Below are 16,306 nucleotides of genomic sequence, written 5' to 3'. Positions count from 1 at the left end.
AACAAACATGGAAATGTATATGGTGAGTACATAACTTCTTTTTAGCACTGGAAGCAAACCAAAAGAGGAGAACGCTGTAAAGTGCCCCAAGAAACATTCTGGAAGCTCTATCAATAAAAGTCTGAGTAATTTGGTTAGGCAGAGACTTGCCTTCCTTTTTGCTCATAAAAGTGACTAAAGCTCATATTGTATAATTAACAAAGATTAGAACTCCTGTTCATAATCTCATCATGTCTGTTATTTCTGAAGGTACTGTAATTATTCACATTTTAAGAAGAAAATCAATATCCAGGTCTCAGCCAAGGATATCCGGGTTTTCTTTACAGAGCCAGGATATAAGAAGATATTGTTTTATTTAATTTACCATCACAAATGGCAAGAAATGTGATATACACTGCTAAACAGCAAAAAAGTTGATGAATAACAACATCCATAAAAGAAAAAACACATAAGCTGTATAATGAAATTAACAAGTCTCTCAACTAATTAACCATATAATTGTACACCCTATTAAAAGTAGCAGGCAAGAATCCATAAATTGAGAAATACCATAAAATTCGGAGTCACCTCCCTGTTATAAACCCGTACTTTGAAGAGGTGTCAATCAGAATGTCATCTTATACAATCAAGAAACTATAAGGTAAAAAAATACATACTTTTGTCCAGGAGTCGTTTATCCTATCTTTAGCTGCCCTGTCACATTGTATGCTTAGGAGACAATTTTAGGTTCTTATATGATTCAAAGAAATAGGCCATGGATTCCAAATAGGGTCATCCTTCTATACTTTGGCTTTCAAGCTTCACACCCACCCTGCCATGAATAAAAGCATTCATTTCTCATCTTCTACCCACCCATATTCTTTTCCTATGACACCACATGAATACAAAATCTCATGTATCCAGGATTTGTGCTGTCTCTAACATACAGGCCAAGAAATGAGGGGAGATTATCAACACGGGAGGCACTATATCAGCAACATTTAACTGCAATCCATTTAACTGAGAACTCTGGAAAGGGGTTCTGTACCACCTGTGAATATCTCATGTACGTTTCCTAAAATAATTGAAAGTCACCCCATCTAGCTATTCTTTTATGATAGCCAACCCAGAATGATCTAGAAAACACAGCATCTTTTTTGCCCTTCCACTTTAATCTAAATTTCTTTATTTCACTAACATATTTATATTTATTGAACCTAACAAAAGTGTACTACATAAAGCTTTACCATCACCTGAAATCACAATACAATTGAGAATTATCAAATCTCCCTAAAAATAGGAATAAAACTGGGACCCCTCTTTAGCTAGTCAGCTCAGAATAGTACTTCTTAACTGCTCAAACTGTGGTTATTCTCCTTATGGGAGGTTGAAGGCCAGTCTGAAGGTCTGCAAAACTTATAAATCCATCACATCTCCCATTTTGCACTGACAGCAAATACTTCACAACCTTTATACCTTGATGATTCCAGCTTCTCCAATAAACATTCTGACCTTGAACTTTAATCAGGTAATTACTCCATAAACCTATCTTCAACATCCCTAAAATAGATCCAAGACATCCCTTTGTGACCCATAAACATTCACACCAAACTAGCGGGCTATACCTTATCTGCCACTTCAAATGCTCTGCATCAAAGGGAAATTGATTTTGTAATGAAATACTTCATGCAGAGAAAGCTACAGTGTACAGATAGAGGTCTGGCATCCCCTCCAAGCTCACCACTTCCCAAACAATCTTACCTCGTCCTTTGCAATCGTCCTTCCCCTACCTTCACACATAAACTTCTCACATACATGTTATATTGTATCAAACCACTTCTTATCTATACTAAACAAAGGTAGATGCCTGATAAGATACTGAACATCTGGGAGGATCCTCATCTAAATCAAATTAATCTTACTCATAAGAGAGTGGGCCAGGCTAGACCTCTCCTGCAAAAGAGTTTGAATCAACAGCAATAAATGCTCATATTTTCCTACTACAAGATAATCTTCCTGCTCTCTAACAAATAAGCCCAGAAACTTAACTACATCACTTCTAGCAATTAGATCATCTCTAATAAGAGCATCAGTAGGACCAACTATCAACTGAATGTTTTCAGTCCAGTTACACTCAAGTCCTAACCTAAATTTGAATTCTTCAAAAATCTCCATTTTCCTGAGATTGCCAAATCTAATTTGTCTGTGACTGGCATACAGTCATCAGCAAACTTCTGAAAGATTTTACATTCATAGTCAATAGCTTTTAAAAATTCACCGATCCTTGAGAATTATCAAATCTCCCTAAAAAATAGGAATAAAACTGAGACCCCTGTTTAGCTAGCCAGCTCAAAATAGTACTTCTTAACTGCTCAAACTGTGGTTATTCTCTTTATGGGAGGTCGAAGGCCAGTCTGAAGGTCTGCGAAACTTATAAATCCATCACATCTTCCATTTTGCACTGTTAGCAAATACTTCACAACCTTTATACCTGGCACTTCAAAAGCCAGGATAAAAAAACAAGGAAAAGGAGCTTGAAGTGAAAAATCCATTATAGAGAAAAGTATGCCTTTTTTATCTCAAAAATACGGCCCCAGCAGGAATCCATTTACAAACCTGAGGAAGCAAGATAAATTCCCAAAGACAGCAATCAATAAAGAGCTGAAGGATTTTATCTGGGAGGGGAAGATGGCAAGAGTCAAGAGGGATATGGCGAGTCTTCCAATAGAATAAACCGGATTGGGATTACCTGATTTGAAGGGGTAATATTTTTTTCCCTCAGCTGCTGTTGACTTCATGTACTTTGCCTGCTGCTACCTATATTTTCTGTTTCCCTTCAGTTCTCCATACTTACTAATGTTGACACCCCAATGTGACCATTCAACAGGTGGGCTCCCTGCTTAGAAGGAAGTTAGTAGTTTTTCTAGGGGGTTTATGCTGCTCTGAAGTTTGGAGAGGAATAAGGTTTAAGCCTTAATAATGCATTTATGTATTACACTCTAATCTTCCTAGTGATGCTAGAAACCTCTTCCTGGGATGGGCACACAATTCATGGTCTAGGGGATGGCCCCTGTCATTAAGGGTAATGTACCCTTAAAATCTAGTCTGTCCTGAAAGCAGACACCTTCTCTATGGTGTCTAGTTTCCACCAGAGACATGTGACACAAAATGCATCCCCTGAGCATGCTACGCCATCCCTCCTCCAGAGAGAGGCAAACAGTCATAGTCTCATCATATCTCCTTATCTCAGCCAGTTCTTCCAGTATTTGGGCTAATAATCAATCAGCTAAGTCATAATTATGGCTCATTTCCTCTATGCCATGGAGCTGTGGAAGGAAAATTTAAGTGCAAGACATCCTCATAATCACCTGAGTCTGCCCTGAAACACAGCAGGGCCACCTGTAGAAGGGTGGCTTCAACAACTGAGTAATGCTGCTCTACTTGTGAGTGTCCCGAAAGTCCAGGATAAATCCTTGCATCTATTTGCCTCTTTTTGGTTCATCCTTCACTGCTCCATGAGACCACTAGTTACCTTCTAGGTATGTGAGATTGACTCATGCTTATGTTTGAGGGATGTTACTTTCTGGTTATATGATGGACTCATGCTTATGTTCATGGTCTGTTACTTATTAGATATGTAGGAGTGACTGTGTTTATGTTCAGGGCTGCCCAGTATCACTCTGAAGGTTATTGTGCCTTTTTATTTTATGTAATCACAGTTAACACTACTAGAATGCTAATCCCTGCCATGTCTCTTTAATGCTCAAGGCTCTGAGACCACATCTGCTCTTATAATAACTCCAGCCTGTTTGTTTGTATCCAGTAAATATTACATTTACAGGAGGCTTGTCTGCTGCTGCATTTAAGGAACTTATTCATCAATACACCCGATATCCATTCTCAAGTTACATTGTAAAATAACACAAAGTGTTGTATCTTTAGAAATTAAAACAAAAATGTTGGCTGTTATGCAAAAGCCCTGTAAGGATGTCAGGTTCACATACTTCAGAATGATATTTCAGTTTGTATAAAAGCAGGCATTATGCTTAGTTTAAACTTAGGAAATTCTCATTTTAAATTAATATTTGTTGAATCTTCTTGCTTTATTTTGTCTTCACTGTGATGTATGTTAAATAAATCTCCATCATGATTTTTTTACTGTTTCATTGTCATGTCTTAAATAAAACTCTAATATCAAAAATTCCATTTATACTGTTATACCCAGTGTTACAAGATCACCTGATAATTACAACTGCTATGATCCTGAGCATAGGACTCTGATGAGGTCACAGCAGATATGATACAGATTCTGATGAAGTCACAGCAGGTATGATACAGACTCTGATGAGGTCACAGCAGATATGATATAGACTCTGATGAGGTCACAGCAGATATGATACGGACTCTGATGAAGTCACAGCAGGTATGATACAGACTCTGATGAGGTCACAGCAGATATGATACAGACTCTGATGAAGTCACAGCAGATGGGGAGAAATGGCTTCTGAGGTTATTCATAGCAGTATGGAGAGAAAAGTGTATCCCACGACTGGAGAATAAGTATTATAGTGCAAATGTACCAAAACAAAGGGAAAATCACAACTGTGGGAAGTGTAGAGGTATGTCACACTGTATAAAATTGCTGAAGAGAGTGATTGAAATGAATTTGCAGAGTAGTAGAAAGTAAGATGGTAGATGAGCAGTTTGGAATCAAATCAGGATGAGGAAAGAGTCCCACTAGGCATGATTAGACTTGGATAAAGCGTTTGACAAGGTCCCATGGGCAGTCATGTGATAGTTCGAAGTCCTGGAAACATTGGTAGAATTAGTGCAGGCTATGTTCAAAAGGACCCAATGACACAAGTGTGAAGAGTGTTTGAACTCACAGAGGAGCTCCCAGTGGGCTCCCAGTGGGTGTGGATGTGCATCAGGGCTCAGCTCTCTGCCCATTGCTGCTCATACTTGGTGATAGACTATATCAGCAAATAGGTCAGAGGGGATAGATCAACAAACCTGCTGAATGTAGACAATGCAGCATTACAAGCAAGGGGAATGGAATGCAAAACTGAAGGCACATGGGATGGGACTAAGTATATATAAGACAGCTGTAATAGAAGCAAATGGGGGAAATCAGAAGAAGATGAGAACTGAGATAGCAAGGAACATAGTGGAATATGTTAATAGCTTCAGGTATCTTGGAGGAGTGGTTGAAGAGAAGAGAACTTTGAATGAGTAGGTCAAAGCTAGAATCAGAGGGGCTGCAGGCAACTGTCATAGACTATCAGGTGTAGTGTATGACAGAGGAATGACAAAGAAGATGAAAAGTAAGGTGTACAAAACAGTGGTGCGACCAGTACTACTGTATGGTACAGAAACCTGGGCAGTGAAGGCAGAGCAGTTAAGGAAGCTAGAGCTGACAGAGATGAAGTACCTGAGATGGATGCTAGGTCAGTCACTGTTGGACAGATGAAAAAACAAGGACATCACGTCAGAAGCCAAACTAGTTCCAAGTGTAGAGAAGGTCAAAGAGAACAGATTACAGTGGTTCGGGTACAGGTGCAGGAAAGCAGAAGACAAGCTCTTGAAAAAGATTTGGGACAAACAAGAAGTTATAAGGAAATGAGGGTGTCCAGGAAAGAGATGGAGGGATTGCTTGAGAGAAGACCTTCAACATCTGGCATGACTGTTGAAGAACATAGGAGAGTAGCACTGAACTGACAGAAATTGTGACAGTTGATGTGAAACTCCAACCCCATGTGGAAAAAGGGAAAAAAGGGGTGATGTTGATGATGATGATGATGGCCCTGATTACAGAATCTTAACAGAGATCGCAGAATGTTTTTTGCTTGCTCACACGGCATTTAATTAGAAATTATTGTGGAACATATTTTATTTGCTTCTGTAAGTTAAATGTAAGTATTCAAACACCCCACCTTTAGTTATCTAACCCAGAAGGACTCCAAGTAAAAAAAAAAAAAACACTGCTGGAGCTGTTTCTTAAAATGATAAGGCTTAATTTTGTTGCTGCAATCATTGTTACACTATTGCATGCCAGATGTTTAAGAAGTACTGATTATGAAATAAAACAAAAACTCACAAAATCAGCTTTCTAGTTATTGACTAAAGGTGCATTTCAAATTATGAGGATGGTTCTCTTCTGCCATCTTGTGACCTCTGCAGATACAGGCAGCATGATGTCTTGAATATTTAGTGGTCAGTGAATCCTGTTAGTGAAAAGACTAAACAAATATTATTCTATTGTTTAGTCTCCTTAAGTAAGTTCACTCCTCTGTACCTGGCACTTACCAGAGCTAAATGTACAAACTAACCAATGTAGGATTTTGCCTAAACTTTAATGTCATCTATATTAATATATTACAGTCTTAGAATGCTTGCCAACCTTCTAACCATTTATTTTATTTATTATTCATTCACATTTGTTTACTGGGAAAGTCCAACTGGGCAAAGGTGCCCTTTTTCAATAGTGGCCCAGGGAGAAAAGCTCCAAGGTAAAAATTTAGTGCAATCAATATTTATAATAACAAATTTTATAACGCAGTTTCAGTGAATAAATAGCATAATAGTATAATAAAATTTGTATAGATATTCATAAACAATATAGAAGTATTGTATTGAGAATTTGCAGATAGAAGTGTGGTGTATAAGACAGGTAGACATTCATAGGTTTGGGTGTGTACTAGGCTAATGGCTCTGCAGCCTATATAAGCCTAGCCCAAGAAGATTCCCTGGCATCATGCCGCCCGAAGTTAGTTCCCAGTACCCCCATCAAGCAAGGCCATTGAAGTGAACCCTGGGGTGAACTTCCTATTGCCCATCCATTCATCAAGATTTCTTTTAAAGAGGGCCAGTGAAGTGCTCTGCTTGACATGAATGGGGAGTTTGTTCCAGACTATGGGAAGCCTCTGGGTTAGGAATCTGTCCCTCCACTATGGTCTTTTTATTGTGGTGATGAGGTTTAGGTCCCTTGAGCATGTGGCATGGAGGGATTAGGATTTCTTTAGGTGTAGCATATCTAACAGCTCTGGGTCAGTAGTTGTAGGTCAAGCAGAGATCGCCTATATGTAGGTGATATGAGACAGAGTATAGCCGGAGTTTTTTGAGTCTGTCCATATAGGGCATGTGTCTAAGGCCCAAAATCCTGTTAGTGAGGTATTTTTGTGGCATTTCCAGTTGTTGTAGGTGTCTGATGAGGTACATACCAAGTGGGGCATTGTATTCTATAATAGGCCTAATGAGGGATGAGTAGAGAGGGATTATAACCTTTTTCTTCCTGGATGAGAAACCTTTTGTAATGAGATGTGTCACATAGAAGGACTTTCTGACTACGCTGGCAATGTGGTTATCAAAGGAAAGGTTGCTGTCAACCTGTGTCCCCAGGTCTCTTATCACACCATCAATGTTTAGTGGACTACCGCCTATGTGGGAGTTCATGGGCACCGAGTGTTTCCCAAAGGGAATGACAATGCACTTTTTGGCATTGAGCTTAAGGCCATTGGTTCTGGCACCAGTCATTGGTCTCAGTGAGGCCCTTTTGTAGGATGTCCACATCAGTTGGAGAATCAGTAATGGCTCCCAGTTTGCAATCCTCTGTGAACTTGGTCAACCAGAGTCCCTTTGTGTTGGCTTGAACTTCAGAGAAGTAGATGCCAAATAGGAGAGGACCCAGGACTGATCCCTGTGGGACACCACTTGTAATTGGTCGGTAGTCAGATTTGGAGTCTGCTACTTTCACAGTGTGGGTTTTATCAGTGAGCCATTTGGCAACCCATCTAATGACATAGGGGTTTATGCCTAGTTTAGTGAGCCTGTCTATGATTCCAGAGTGAGGGATGGTGTGAAAGGCCTTGGCAAGGTCTAGGTAGGCTGTGTGTATTACTTTGCCCTCATCCATAGCTCTGTTGACAGACTCAAAGAAGTCTATCATGTTGAGCAGGCATGATCTGCCTTTCACAAACCCAAACTGCATGGGGTCCAGAGTTTGGAGATTCCCTATTTTCTCTATTTATAAGGTCCATGATAATGCACTCCATAGCCTTACAAATTAGACTCATCAGGCTAATGGGGTGGTAGTTCCCAGAGTCTGTCGTCGCTCCCTCTTTGTGGAGTGGGATGACCATAGCAATGCACCATTCAGTAGGAATAAAGCCTGAGATGAGGCTGTGATTGAACAGGGTGCTCAGGTGTGGTGCCAGCTCACTTTGTAATTCATGTAGAACACTACCAGGAATATTATCAGGTCCCATGGAAGCTGTATTCTTGGCTTTGGACAGTGGGGTTTTTACTTGTGTAACCGTGATAATGGGGACAATAGATTGATGCATTAGAGAGGATAAGCAAGCTTAAGCATTCATAGAGAAGTAGTGATGAAATAGTAATTTGGTTGTACTAATCAGCAGTAGGCATATTAGTCAAAGTGCTACAATAAAGTGAAGTATTATAAAGGGTTAAGAAGCTTAACTTATTAAGTGCTGTAAAGGGAGGTTTAAGAAGGTGAAGTGTGTTAGAAGTTATGTCCCAGATGAGGAGCAGGGTAAAGCCAGGAGACAGAGAGGAAGTCTTTTAGTAATGGTTTGAAAAGATGAAGGTGTGGGATGGACCTGATTGATACAGTAATTTTATTCCAAGTTCTAGCTACATTATTGGAATAGACACCACTCCCAGTAGCCCTTTGTGGCTTATGGATGGTAAACAGATGTTTATCATTCAACTGAAGACGATGATTTGGTAGATAGTTTTGGAGTATGGGGGGCTAATTGCTGGGCAGGCAAATGAAGTGGAGATGATTCTATGGGCTAAGGTGAGCTGGGTATAAAATAGGTGGTGAAAAAGTCTGAGACAGTAAAGTGCTTTATTGCTAAGCAGAGATGGTTCTGGTAAAGTTTTTTACAAGCAAATCTGGCAACTTTGTTGTAGCTTTGTTCAAGTTTAGAATGAAGAGAGGCTTGTTAATTGGTCAGTACAGGGGCATCATATAGAAGAGAGGGTAAGAGGTAAATGGTAGATAGAGTTACCTTGGCAGAGTTTGTAAAGCATTTCTTTACTCTATGAAGGGTACCCAGTTTTTTTTTTTTTTTTTTTTTTTGTTGCTGTTGTGGATACATAAATCAAATTTATAATTGTTATACACTGTCAAGCTAAGTAATTTTGTATGTGAGGTAAAACCAATCATGGTGTTATTTAAGGAAGAAATTACATTTTTTTTTTCATGGAAATGGGAGAAGTAATTTATTTTTGGGGGGGATTTAGTAGCAGGTGATTATCTGTAAGGAACTTTCAAAAGACGTAAAGACTTTTTACGTAATTCTCTGAAGATGTATGAGGTCATCTGAAGTGCATAGTTGGGTAGAATCATTAGCATGTTGTATGAGGAAAGCTCGCTGAGAGGATTTATGTAGATTGTTAGTAATATATTAAAGAGTAGTGGGCCGAGAATGGAGTCCTGTGAATCATCAGCATATTGTATGAGGAAAGCTCGCTGAGAGGATTTATGTAGATTGTTAGTGAATATATTAAGAGTAGTGGGCCGAGAATGCAGTCCTGTGAATCATCAGCATATTGTATGAGGAAAGCTCGCTGAGAGGATTTATGTAGATTGTTAGTGAATATATTAAGAGTAGTGGGCCAAGAATGCAGTCCTGTGAATCATCAGCATATTGTATGAGGAAAGCTCGCTGAGAGGATTTATGTAGATTGTTAGTGAATATACTAAAGAGTAGTGGGCCGAGAATGCAGTCCTGTGAATCATCAGCATATTGTATGAGGAAAGCTCGCTGAGAGGATTTATGCAGATTGTTAGTGAATATATTAAGAGTAGTGGGCCGAGAATGGAGTCCTGTGAATCATCAGCATATTGTATGAGGAAAGCTCGCTGAGAGGATTTGTGTAGATTGTTAGTGAATATATTAAAGAGTAGTGGGTCGAGAATGGAGTCCTGTGAATCATCAGCATATTGTATGAGGAAAGCTCGCTGAGAGGATTTGTGTAGATTGTTAGTGAATATATTAAAGAGTAGTGGGCCGAGAATGGAGTCCTGCGAATCATCAGCATATTGTATGAGGAAAGCTCGCTGAGAGGATTTATGTAGATTGTTAGTGAATATATTAAGAGTAGTGGGCCGAGAATGGAGTCCTGTGAATCATCAGCATATTGTATGAGGAAAGCTCGCTGAGAGGATTTATGTAGATTGTTAGTGGATATATTAAGAGTAGTGGGCCGAGAATGCAGTCCTGTGAATCAACAGCATATTGTATGAGGAAAGCTCGCTGAGAGGATTTGTGTAGATTGTTAGTGAATATATTAAAGAGTAGTGGGCCGAGAATACAGTCCTGTGAATCATCAGCATATTGTATGAGGAAAGCTCGCTGAGAGGATTTATGTAGATTGTTAGTAATGTATTAAACAGTAGTGGGCCGAGAATGGAGTCCTGTGAATCATCAGCATATTGTATGAGGAAAGCCCGCTGAGAGGATTTATGTAGATTGTTAGTGAATATATTAAGAGTAGTGGGCCGAGAATGGAGTCCTGTGAATCATCAACATATTGTATGAGGGAAGCTCGCTGAGAGGATTTCTGTAGATTGTTAGTGAATATATTAAGAGTAGTGGGCCGAGAATGGAGTCCTGTGAATCATCAACATATTGTATGAGGGAAGCTCGCTGAGAGGATTTCTGTAGATTGTTAGTGAATATATTAAAGAGTAGTGGGTCGAGAATGGAGTCCTGTAAATCATCAGCATATTGTATGAGGAAAGCTCGCTGAGAGGATTTGTGTAGATTGTTAGTGAATATATTAAAGAGTAATGGGCCGAGAATGGAGTCCTGTGAATCATCCGCATATTGTATGAGGAAAGCTCGCTGAGAGGATTTATGTAGATTGTGAATATATTAAAGGGTAGTGGGCCGAGAATGGAGTCCTGTGACAGGAAGGAAGGGAGAAAAGGTGAAGAACCATTTAATAAAGTAGTATCAATCAGTTAAGTAGTTATTAAACCATCATAGTGTGGACTGTGATAGACCTAGGGAAGAAAGTTGTTAAAGGAGTTTTTGGGGAGACTAGCTCAAATGTTTTAGACAGCTCAGTTAATACAGAGGAAATTAGTTTGCCGTTGTCTTTTAGTTTGTTAATTGTATCTGTGAAGGTTAATAAAGCCATGGTAGTGCTATTGTTGGGTATAAAATCATGTTGTGGAGGGGGGGGGGTCAGGAGCTTTTCCTGAAGGATATATTGAAGTAGTCATTTGTGAATACAATTCTCCTAAAGTTTTGACAAAGACAATAATACGGCAATATGTCTGAAACTGGTTATATCAGATGAGGTTCCTCCTTTATGAAAAGGGATGGTGATTTTTTTCCACAGAGAAAGACTATGATTCCTTGCTGGATCTATCAATTAGGTCAGACACAGGACAGGCTATGGAAATGGCAGCTAGTCTGAGGCATTCTGCTGGGAGATTATCTGATGAAGGATAACAGAGTTTCAGTTTAAGGAGTTGTGATTTGATGTAGGAGGTCTGTATTGGTTTTAACGTAAAACATGAGGTATATGCTGTCTGATGTAAGGGGATGTCAAGGCTGGTGGAAAACCATTAGTGAGGGCTTTAATACTACCTATAAAATGTGTGTTAAACTGAGCAGCTACTTCAGAGGGAGTGTTATTTGGGGCAGGATTAGAAGTGGTGATTGATCGAGGATGGAGTATATTATGAAAAGAAGACCAGAATTTTTTACTGTTGAAACACTGACTTAGTAAGGAGTTACTGTAGTAGATCCGTGTCTACATTGATCTGTCTTTTAGTACAGTTACATAATTCTTTAAAGTGTTGTATGTTTTGGACAGATCTGTATTTTAACCATTTTCCAAGCCCTGACTCTTTCATGCATTAGGTATCTGCTGTGAGTGGATAACCAAGGAGTAGGGTTATTCTTTACTCATTTTGTTTTATTAGTTGTAGACACCATGGTAGCATTATTACCTCACAACAAGAGGTTCTCCCGTTCGATTCTCAGCTTGGCTTGGGAGTGCCTTCTGTGTGGAGTCTGCATGTCCTCCCTGCGGTTGAGTAGCGTTCGAAAGACATGAGTGCGTAAATGGGCGTGCCTTTGTTGAAGGTTGGACGTTGAGCTGGTACCTCAGTGTTTCGTAAAAAAATCTACTGCCAATCATTAGGGTACCAGAGTTCCACTGAGGGTTTTCAGGAAAAGTGTGTTAAATTTGTGTACAAATTCAGCGAGTAGAATATTTTTTCCGGTTAGACCAGTTAAAAGAGCCTAGGAGTCTGGTAAATGCATCAGAGTTAAAATTAGTGAGGTTACAGGAAAGTTCTAAGTGATGTTTGACATGATGGGTACTGAGGCTGTTTGCAAATATAGAGAGGTGGTCACTGATGGATTCAGAGAGGGTGTGAAGACTGGTTGAGATGGATGAAGGCTGTCAGCCTAGTCAAATAGAATTTGGTACCTAATTCTATCATTTGTAAATACTGTGAAATGTTGAACTTAAAACAATGTAGCAACATTGCCCTCTGCTGTAAAGAAAGCTAAGTCAAGCATTTCTTGTTGGCCCTTTGAAATTAAAATTATTTCATGAGTGCCTTTGATGTTTATAAGTTGGCTCCAGTCTGGCTAGATGAAGGTTTCCTGACTATTGTCTTAAGGCTAAAGTTAATGACCAGAATTTACATGTGGAATGTCAAGTGCGAAAGAATGTAAATGCAGTTTCTGTCAGCCTGGGAACACCAGGAAAATGTGAAATTATGTAATGTTTTAGCAGAACTGCAGTTTCAATTTAAACAGTGAGAAATGGCAATTATTAAGCATTTTTGTCTGATTATCCAACTCACAACACTGCCTGTTGCTCTATGTAAGTAAGTTATTTTAGAAGTGTGTTTTCTTGTAGCAATAGCTAGGAATTAGAAAGCTTAGACTAAGTGTTTTTCTGTGATGTCAGAACTGTACTACTGATTTATTTTAAGTATTTCTGTATGATCTCTGAACTTTTGACTAGCACTGTGTAGTAGAAAGTATTGTCTGGTGGTTTTAATTATTTATTATTAAATATTTTAAAACCTTTTAACTGTGGCTGTTTTGTATAGAGTGAAGTTAAGCTCTAAGAGTACAATGCATGTATATAAGGATCCTGTACCAGATCACTCTAATAAGCCTTAAGACTGTTTAGTCACATTTACTAATTGGATAATAATATTGCACAGTAATAATTGGACACCATTTTAAGGACCTTTGCGTAGCTGATAATATTAGCTGGGTGGTAGCAGCCGGTACTATCATATAGTCTGGGTAAAAGGGGCACAGCTGGAGAACCTGTGCCAGCCTTCACCAGAAGTGTCTGTGTGGTTGTATAACCTCTTATCTCAAAGTGTGTTTGTGTGTGTGTTTGCGTGTGTGTGTGTGTGTGTGTGTGTGTGTGTGTGTGTGTGTGTGTGTGTGTGTGTGTATGTGTGTGTGTGTGTGCGTGTGTGTGTGTGTGTGTGTGTGAGCTACTTGGGCAGGGACATGAATCACTGGTTGGACAGTGAGGGTGCTGGAGATTTTAGATTGCTAGGCTGAGATCTGGACCCTATAGCTGTGCCAGTAGGGAGTCTTATTGGGGACCTGGGGAGCAAGAGAGCGACCAGCCCCAGACTGACTGTGATCTCTGTGTGTTCTTAAGGGAAATTGCACTTTACTGTGTGTATTTGTTATCCTTTCCTCTCATATGAGATGCCCTCTCTGGTGTTAGTGGTGAGGATTGAGGCTCCTTGATTGCTGGGCCAGGGCACAGGCATCACAGAGGGTACCACTGGCGACATATTTTATGGAATCAGACAGCAATATCTAGTTGAGAATTGAGCCACAGTTTTTGGAAATAGTTATAATGTGTGGGAGATGAGAAGAGTTGAGTCAAGCCAAACAGACTGCTGCTAGTTTATGGGCATTTTGTGGAGATAATCTGCCAATCGAAATTAATGTCACCTAGAATTATCTTTTCATTAGAAATTGTATGTGAGATCCAGTTTAGGATGTTTTCCAGGGATGTAACATTATTGCCAGGGGGAATATAGAGTACTATAATATAGCTGTTCCTGGTTATTTACTTTAAGGTGGGAGATGAGGAGTTCAACATTATGGAATTTGGGAACAGATTTATAATAAGGTAGGGTTTTAAGATAGTCAGGGTATAGTAAAGCCATTTTACCACCTTTTTTAAATTCTGTCAGCCCTGACGATGTTCTAACCAGGGAATACATTTTCAGAGTAAAGTATATGGAGTATTAGTCATGTTTCAGTTATGGCAAGAATATCTGGCTTATTGTGGGAAATCCAGGCATAGAGTTCTGAAATTCTATTAAATATGCTATAAGTATTTAAGGTAATAAATTTAAACTGTTTGACTGAATTTGAGGTAGGTAGGCTGGGCTTTGATCATTTTGGTGATGGTGGTGTGGTCCATGATTTTGGAAGGAGATGTGTAGGTTGAGTAGGAGGGGATGTTCATAAGATCATAGGAGGTTACTAGGCTATTGTTCTTGGGGACCTTATAAGCCTAGCCAAGAGTTTAGCCCATGTTTAGACAAATCAGCACCTGATGCCCCTGTCCAGCAGGGACATGGATGGAATCCCAGAGGTATATTTTCTGTTTCCCATCCAGTTATGCAAGTTGCACTTAAAAAGGGGTAAAGAGGTACTCTGCTTGATGTGGAAAGGCAGTCTATTCCATAGAAGGGGGGAGTCTTTGGGAAACAAATCTCTCCTGCCAACAAGTCTTGTTGATGTCACAGACCAGGTTAAGGCTGAGCATGCGGGTTACTCAAGTGGAGCTTGAATTGCGGATATGCATCAGTCCCATCAATGTGGGGTCTGTGATCACCTTGTATTCCAGACAGAGGTCACCTCTGAGGAGTCTGTATGAAACTGAGTAGAGGGATAGGGCTTTTAGCCTATCTGTGTATGGTAGATGTTTGAGGCCATAGATTCTCTTGGTGAGGAACCTCTCTGGTATCTCCAGCTGCTGCATGTGCTTTGCAAGGTACATGCTGAAAGGGGCATTTTACTCAAAAATGGGCCTTATAAAGGAAGAATACAGGGATGCTATGACCTCCTTGTCCCTGGATAATATACCTTACTTATGAGGTGGGCCATGTAGAAGGCTTTCCATACAATGGACGCAACATGGTGGTCAAAAGTCAGGTTGCTATCATTCTGGGTGACCAAATCCCTCACGACCGATTGCGTGCTTAGGACATTGTTATTAATGTGATAATTTGTGGGGACATCACTCTCTCCAAAGGGGATGATGATGCAGGGTATTCAGCTTGAGGCCATGTTTCTGGCACCAGTCATTTGTCGGAGTGAGACTCTCTTGGAGGATGTCCACATCACTAGGGAAACTGATGACAACACCCAGCTTGCAGTCATCTGCAAACTTGGTCAGCCATAGCCCACTAGTTTTGGCCTGCACCTCAGAAAAGTATTTCCCAAATAATAGAGGCCCCAAGACCAAACCCCAGCGGTATGCCACTTGCTACAGGTCTACTGCTTGAGGTGGCTTCCCCTATTTTGACTATGTGTGTTCTATCAGTGAGCCAGTTTGCTACCCATCTGGTAATGCCTAGTTGAGAGATGCACACAGCACAGACACACACACACACACACACACACACACACACACACACACACACACACACACACACACACACACACACACACACACACACACACACACACACACACACACACACACACACACACACACACACACACACACACACACACACACACACACACAACTACCAAAAGTCATTTAAGCAATAACCGACGATGTGGTGTGGTATATTGAAGAGTTACTCAAGGCTGGTGCTAGGCTATTGGCCCTAAGGCCTATACAAGCCTAGCCATAACAATTCCCTGTCTATTTCTTCCCAGAATATTTACTTCTCTGGTCCCCTGTCTAGCAGGGTGACTGACGTGATCCCCGAAGTGAATTTCCTATCTCCCATCCAATCGTCAAGGTTCCTTTTGAAGAGGTCCAAAGAGGCACTCAGCTTAACATGTATGGGCAGTCTATTCCAGAGTATGGGGATTCTCTGAGTTAAGAACCTATCCCTCCTGCATGTTTTGCTCATTGTGATGATCAGGTTTAGATCCCTGGAACATGTGGCTCTGAGGGATTGGGAGGGCGAAGCCCAAGTGATTAAATAAAGGCAACTGTGGGTAAATCTTCAATATACCACAACCACGGAGTCGGTTATTGCTATTATACAATGACATTATTTAAGAAAAAAAATACTTACTTTTCTTATATAATGTCATAA

The sequence above is a fragment of the Protopterus annectens genome, chromosome 3.part1, assembly GCF_019279795.1.
Source record: "Protopterus annectens isolate FY-2018-M chromosome 3.part1, PAN1.0, whole genome shotgun sequence".
In the NCBI taxonomy this organism is placed as follows: Eukaryota; Metazoa; Chordata; order Ceratodontiformes; family Protopteridae; genus Protopterus; species Protopterus annectens.
The sequence above is the reverse complement of the archived record's forward strand: the minus strand, read 5'-3'. Positions refer to the sequence as shown.